The sequence below is a fragment of the Arachis duranensis genome, chromosome 4 (assembly GCF_000817695.3).
Source record: "Arachis duranensis cultivar V14167 chromosome 4, aradu.V14167.gnm2.J7QH, whole genome shotgun sequence".
Lineage (NCBI taxonomy): Eukaryota > Viridiplantae > Streptophyta > Magnoliopsida > Fabales > Fabaceae > Arachis > Arachis duranensis.
The window spans coordinates 88118274-88125034 of NC_029775.3; positions in this window are offsets into that span (position 1 = coordinate 88118274).

Consider the following 6761-nt stretch of genomic DNA (forward strand, 5'->3'; position numbering starts at 1 on the left):
ATAATTGAAACTTATTTTCTGTATTATGATAAAATTAAAATAAATTAAAAGTTAATAGTTGAGCTATTAGTGTCGGATGAAAACGATTTGATGGTAATATATTTTTATTCGATGATTTTTTCTTTTTCAGATTAGATCTGACTATAATATTATTTACAGTCGGATTTATATATAAAATTCGACAATAAAAAAAAAATTCTTGTAGTGAATAATAGAGCAGATCAGAGAGGTGGCAACAGCCAGCGAAGGTGACACGATGACGGCAAGGGATCAGAGCTGGAGCCTGTGATGTTGACGCTGGGATAAGAGGATTTGTTACTGTTGGAAGGTTTGTGATTGTCCTTTGTTTTAGTGTTGGGAGAGAAACTGAGGTGGTCTTAGGGTGAGAGAGAGCTTGATTGTTTTTTTGAAACTACGATAGGATTGTCACTGGCCTTCTGAATCTTGAGAGAGCTTGATTGCCTTTTAGCTAATTGTTGAGGTAGGGTTTTTCGAGTGAATGTATTAAATTGTTGAGGCACTTTTTAATTATTACGGTTCTTTTTAGATTATGAAATTTATAAATATGGGATAATTATTTAAAATTTAATACTGTCACAATTATCTTTGCAGTTTTATCATTAATATTTGCCACGTTAATGTTTGCCATTAATAAAAATGGGATTAACTGAGAGATGACCATTTTTGTCAAATTTAATTAACTTTAAGAAATTTATTTGTCGTTTTGTTTTTTGGGAATTTTTTTTGTGAATGCCGAAATCTTAATTTCGGATATATTTTGATAAATTACAGTTTTATACGAAACTTTTAATGAAAACGCAAAGATTGAATCAATTAAATAAATTTAATTCTAATGCATCCAAGGTATAGTAGAGTTTCAGTTGAACAAATAATAGAAGAATCATTGAATTGATTCAGGAAATAAAAAAGCATTAAAATATCGGAATGAATATCACCTCTATTTTCATAATGTATGTGAGCTTTATTTCTAATTTTTCAATAAAAGAATCATGCATGCGTAGAATGACAAGACAAAAATTAATAGTGACAAAATTTCACCCTATTAGAAGAAGCCACCAAAATGGGACGAGCTTGGAGGGATTAAGGTCAAGAAATACAACCATATTGGCTATAGGGATGAACTTTTACGGGTGGCACCGCAGTTTTTGGTTTTTTTAACTCACTAATTTATTACCGCTAATTAGATTAGATTGTGGTTATGTTAATAATGTTATGCAAAGTTGAAGGTCGTCCCTTGTTCGAAATAACCTGCAAGCTGCGCTCTTGCCTTCATGGCCCACTGAATCACTTTCGCATCCTTCCATATAGGACACAAACTCACATAAGTTCTTTGTGGACTTAGAATAATCGTTATTCCATCATTAAAGCATGACTGTGATACGTAATGTGTAAGTCTGCTCGACTTGTTTCTCCCACGAGCTAATTACATACATAATTTAGGTTGTGTGGAACATATATATATATAATAAGAAATATTAGAGGACTAGTAAAATTTATTAATTTTGTTCTGATAGATCCAATCCAACTAGGATTGGAGGCCCATTTGTTAGATTCACCACTTGATGGGTCCATAATTCGTTTAATTGATGGTGTTTCTCGTGTGATATCATCCACCTAATGAAAATCTAGACAGATAGCAGAAGCTTTTAGACGAATAGGCTCAAATAGAAGAGCCCACCTCAGGACATGCGATAAAGGAGAGAGACCTACCCCTTAAATGGAAGAGCCTACCCTAAAACATGATATAACGGAGAGGGACCTACCCATTTTTCAAGATACGCTGCATCTTATCCTAATTAGTCGCCTATTCGTATGGATACTTATTTTGGTATCAAAGTGTCTTTGTAGGTGACCTTACCCTCCGATCCACCAACAACTTTTGAATCTCCTCCTCTCTTTAGTTTTCGCGTTTAGGTTCCAACCCTCACCTACAATAATTCTTACTCCATCAGACCGACAAACAATCGAACGAATTTTAATTATCAATTAATTATTAATATTTAAAAATATAAACTAAAAAATAATATTAAATTATTAAATTAAAAAATTAGATTAATAACTAAAAATAATAACTAAACATAATAAATTTTATTAGCCCTCAAACATTTTTTGTTTATAATATTTGAATCATTCAATTTGATCAGCATTTAGCTGTTTAGAATATTCAAATGTGGAATTGGAATTGGATAGCTTATTAGATGTCTTAAGATTTAATTTTTTTTTTCTATTGACTTTAAAGATGTCTCAATCCAATTCTTTAAAACGTGAAAAATAAACTAAGTTAGGTTGATCTAGTTATTAGTTTATTAGTCTGTTTAAGTAAGTGTTGGGAATTTAAATCTTACTTTGTGTATGCAGCAACCCATTGGCCAATGTCAAACTCTTAAACAGAACTCAAGTACCGCAATGGATTAGTATTTAGCCTGTCAAATTAAAAAATACCGTAGATAACAAAAAAATATGAAGAACAACTCATCCCACAAAAAATTAATACTACTTGTTAAGCTTTTATTGTTGTTGTATGTTGTTGGTGTTGTAATTATCCTTAAAAAACACTGCATTGCCACTATTTTCTTTATAATCCAGCGAGCTCAAAACCAGTAAAACATAATAAGCAAGAAATACATCTGAGTACATGATTCTTTTAAGTAGTCAATATACTGCGGAACAAAATTCAGATATGGTAATGGTTAATTCCAAAAACGAAAGGTAGGTGTCAAATATAATTAGTTTAATAATTCGTTCTTTTGTGTATTTATTTAAGTAGAACCATCAATTTGTTATCATGGTATAAAACAGGAGTTTCTTGTGAGTTGAATCCCAAAGTGATATGAGATTAGTCCCGTGCATTAAAAAGATTTATGAGGTTTCAATTGCATTAATTAGCCTTTGAGATTTAAAAAATTGAACCATGTTAGTCTTATGTTAATCCTATGGTAGTGAGCAGGCACTTCTTTTGCCATATGTTTAGACTAAGCTAGTTAAGGTGACAAAAATTTTAGTAAATAAAAATTATCCCTTTTAAAAATCCTCAATTATCTGGTTTCTTTTTTTTTTTTTACCACGACAGACTTTTTTATAAATTTTGATGTGAAATATTCTTATTCTTAAATTTTAATAATTTTTAAATTTTTTTAATAATTTTTTGTTAATAGTCAAAAATACTTGTAAAAGTGAAAATAAAATTTTAGAGATTGACTTTGTATTTAGTTTTCGTATGTATTTTTAAATAATTATTTAAATAAAAAAGACGTTTATACTACTAACTTATTTGTGCAGGTTCTGCAGGTACAGACGGCAACGGAAGATATCCTCAACTATAAGTTTACAAATAGAATATGGAAAGAACTAGTGTCACCTCGAGTAGAGTTATTTATTTGGTTTGTGTTTGTAGGTCGTGTTAATACAAAAGACCGATTGAGTAATTTGGGCATCATTGAACGAAATAATAATGTCTGTTTTATGTGTAACAAGGAAATTGAAACTGTACAATATTTGTTTGTTACGTGTAAGTACACTTTGGCAGGTGTGGTGCGCATGGATTAGTTATGTGGGTCGTGCATGGAGCATCCCAAGATCCATAAAGGAACACTTTGAAAGCTGGAGGTAGTTGCCTTTGACGAAAGACACGCGGAAAACATGGTTAATGGGGTTTTTTTTCCGTTATATAGAACATCTGGCTGTGTAAGAATGAGTTTATTTTTCAGAATAAGTTAACAGGTGTAGTGGACTGTGTTGCTAGGTCGTTTTGTTGCTCTAAAAAATGGTGTAAAAATAATCTATGTTGTTGATAGCTATGTCGAAAATGACAGATATTACTAAAGTTCATGTTTATCTCTTGTACACTCTACTTACACTATGTTTGTTTGAAGAGAAAATGGAAGGAAAGAAAAGGGAGAAAAGAAAAGAGGAAGGAAAATAATCATTTTCCATTGTTTGATTATGAAGAGAAATTGGAGAGGAAAGAAAAGGGGTGGAAAAAAACTGGTGAGACCCACCAATTTTTTTTTCTCTCCAATGTTGGAAAGAAAAGGGAGGGAAAACTTATTTTCTCTCACGACTTCCAATATTACCCCTTTACTTTTTTCAATATATTTTATAATACAAGGATAAAGTTGTCTTTTTATAACATTTCTTTCTTTCTTATTTTCCTTTCATCTAAACACATCTACAACAACAACAACAACAACAACAACAAAGCCTTGTCCCACTAAGTGGGGTCGGCTACATGAATCAAATGACGCTATTGTGCTCTGTCATGTATCATGTCTACAGAGAGACCGTTTACATGTAGATCTCGTTTGACCACCTCATGGATGGTCTTCTTAGGTCTTCCTCTGCCTTTCGCCCTTTGTCCATCTTCCATCTCATCCACCCTCCTGACTGGATGTTCTATCGGTCTTCTTCTCACATGTCCAAACTACCTGAGACGCGATTCAACCATCTTTTCCACAATGGGTGCTACTCCAACTCTCTCCCTTATATCTTCATTCCTTATTTTATCCAATCGCGTATGACCACTCATCCATCTCAACATCTTCATCTCTACCACACTTAGCTTATGTTCGTGCTCCCCTTTAGCCACCCAACACTCTGTACCATACATCATAGCCGGTCTTATAGCAGTGTGATAGAATTCGACTTTAAGTTTTAAAGGCACTTTTTTGTCGCATATAAAACCAGATGCACTCCGCCATTTTGACCAACCTTCTTGGATCCTATGATTTACATCCTGTTTAATCTCTCCATTATCCTGTATGATACACCCAAGATACTTAAAACTTTTAACTTTTCCTAGGATGTTTTCTCCAATCTTCACCTCTATATTGGGGTTTTCCTTTCTCAGATTGAACTTACATTCCATATATTCCGTCTTGCTACGGCTTATGCGCAGACCATACACTTCTAAAGCTTCTCTCCATAACTCCAACTTCTTATTTAGGTCTTCCCTTGACTCTCCCATAAGGTTGATATCATCGGCAAAAAGCATGCACCATGGCACAGGCTCTTGGATGTGCTCTGTGAGTACTTCCAAGACTAATGTGAAAAGGTATGGACTTAAGGATGATCCCTGGTGTAATCCTATACCAATAGGGAATTCCTCTATTACACCACCTTGAGTCTTCACACTAGTTGTGACCCCATCATACATGTCTTTAATTGCCCGAATATATGCGATCATTACTCTCCTCTTTTCTAAAACCTTCCATAAGGCCTCCCTTGGTACCCTATCATACGCTTTTTCCAAATCAATAAACATGATATGTAGATCCCTTTTATTACTACGATACCTCTCCATCATCCTTCTTAACAAGTATATCGCTTCAGTGGTAGATCTTCCTGGCATAAAACCAAATTGGTTCTCTATTACTTGTGTCTATTTTCTCAACCTCCGTTCTATCACCCTTTCCCATAACTTCATAGTATAACTCATAAGCTTAATCCCTCTATAGCTTCCGCAACTTTGTATATCCCCCTTATTCTTATAGATAGGTACCAAGGTGCTCTTTCTCAACTCATCAGGCATCTTCTTTGACCTTAAAATCTCATTAAAAAGCTTGGTTAACCAGTTGATGCCTTTTTCTCCAAGACCCTTCCAAACCTCAATCGGGATATTATCAGGTCCTACTGCCCTGCCATTTTTCATCTACTTTAGAGCCTCTTTTACCTCGAAGTCTCGAATCCTTCGATAGTAGTCAAAGTTTTGATCTTCTTCCCTTGTGCATAATCGACCAAGGCTCGGAAGAGTCTTCTGTCCCTCATTAAATAACTCGTAGAAGTAGCTCTTCCACCTTTCATTAATCTTCTCCTCTTGAGCCAACACCTCTCCATCCTTATCCTTTATGCACTTAACCTGATCCAAATCTCTCGTTCTTCTTTCCCGGCTCTTTGCGATTCTATATATACCTTTTTCTCCTTCTTTCGTACCCAAAGACTCGTAGAGACCCTCATATGCTCTTGTTTTTGCTTCATGATGAGCGGATAATTTATACGTTTTTTGGCATTATTTTTAGGTAGTTTTTAATATAATCTAGTTACTTTTAGGGATGTTTTCATTATTTTTTATGCTAAATTCACATTTTTGGACCTTACTATGAGTTTGTGTGTTTTTCTGTGATTTTAGGTATTTTCTGGCTGAAATTGAGGGACCTGAGCAAAACTCTTATAAGAGGTTGACAAAAGACTGCTGATGCTGTTGGAATCTGACCTCCCTGCACTCGAATTAGATTTTCTGGAGCTACAGAACTTCAAATGGCGCGCTCTCAACGGCGTTGGAAAGTAGACATCTAGAGCTTTCCAGCAATATATAATAGTTCATACTTTATTCGTGATTTGACGACGTAAACTGGCGCTCAACGCCAGTTCCATGTTGCTGTCTGGAGTCAAACGCCAGAAACACGTCACGAACCGGAGTTGAACGCCCAAAACACGTTACAACTTGGCGTTCAACTCCAAGAGAAGCCTCAACTCGTGGATAGATCAAGCTCAACCCAAACATACACCAAGTGGGCCCTGGAAGTGGATTTATGCATCAATTACTTACTCATGTAAACCCTAGTAGCTAGTCTAGTATAAATAGGATAGTTTTCTATTGTATTAGACATCTTGGGACATTTAGTTCTCAGACATTGGGGGCTGGCCATTCGGCCATGCCTGGACCTTTCACTTATGTATTTTCAACGGTGGAGTTTCTACACACCATAGATTAAGGGTGTGGAGCTCTGCTGTACCTCAAGTTT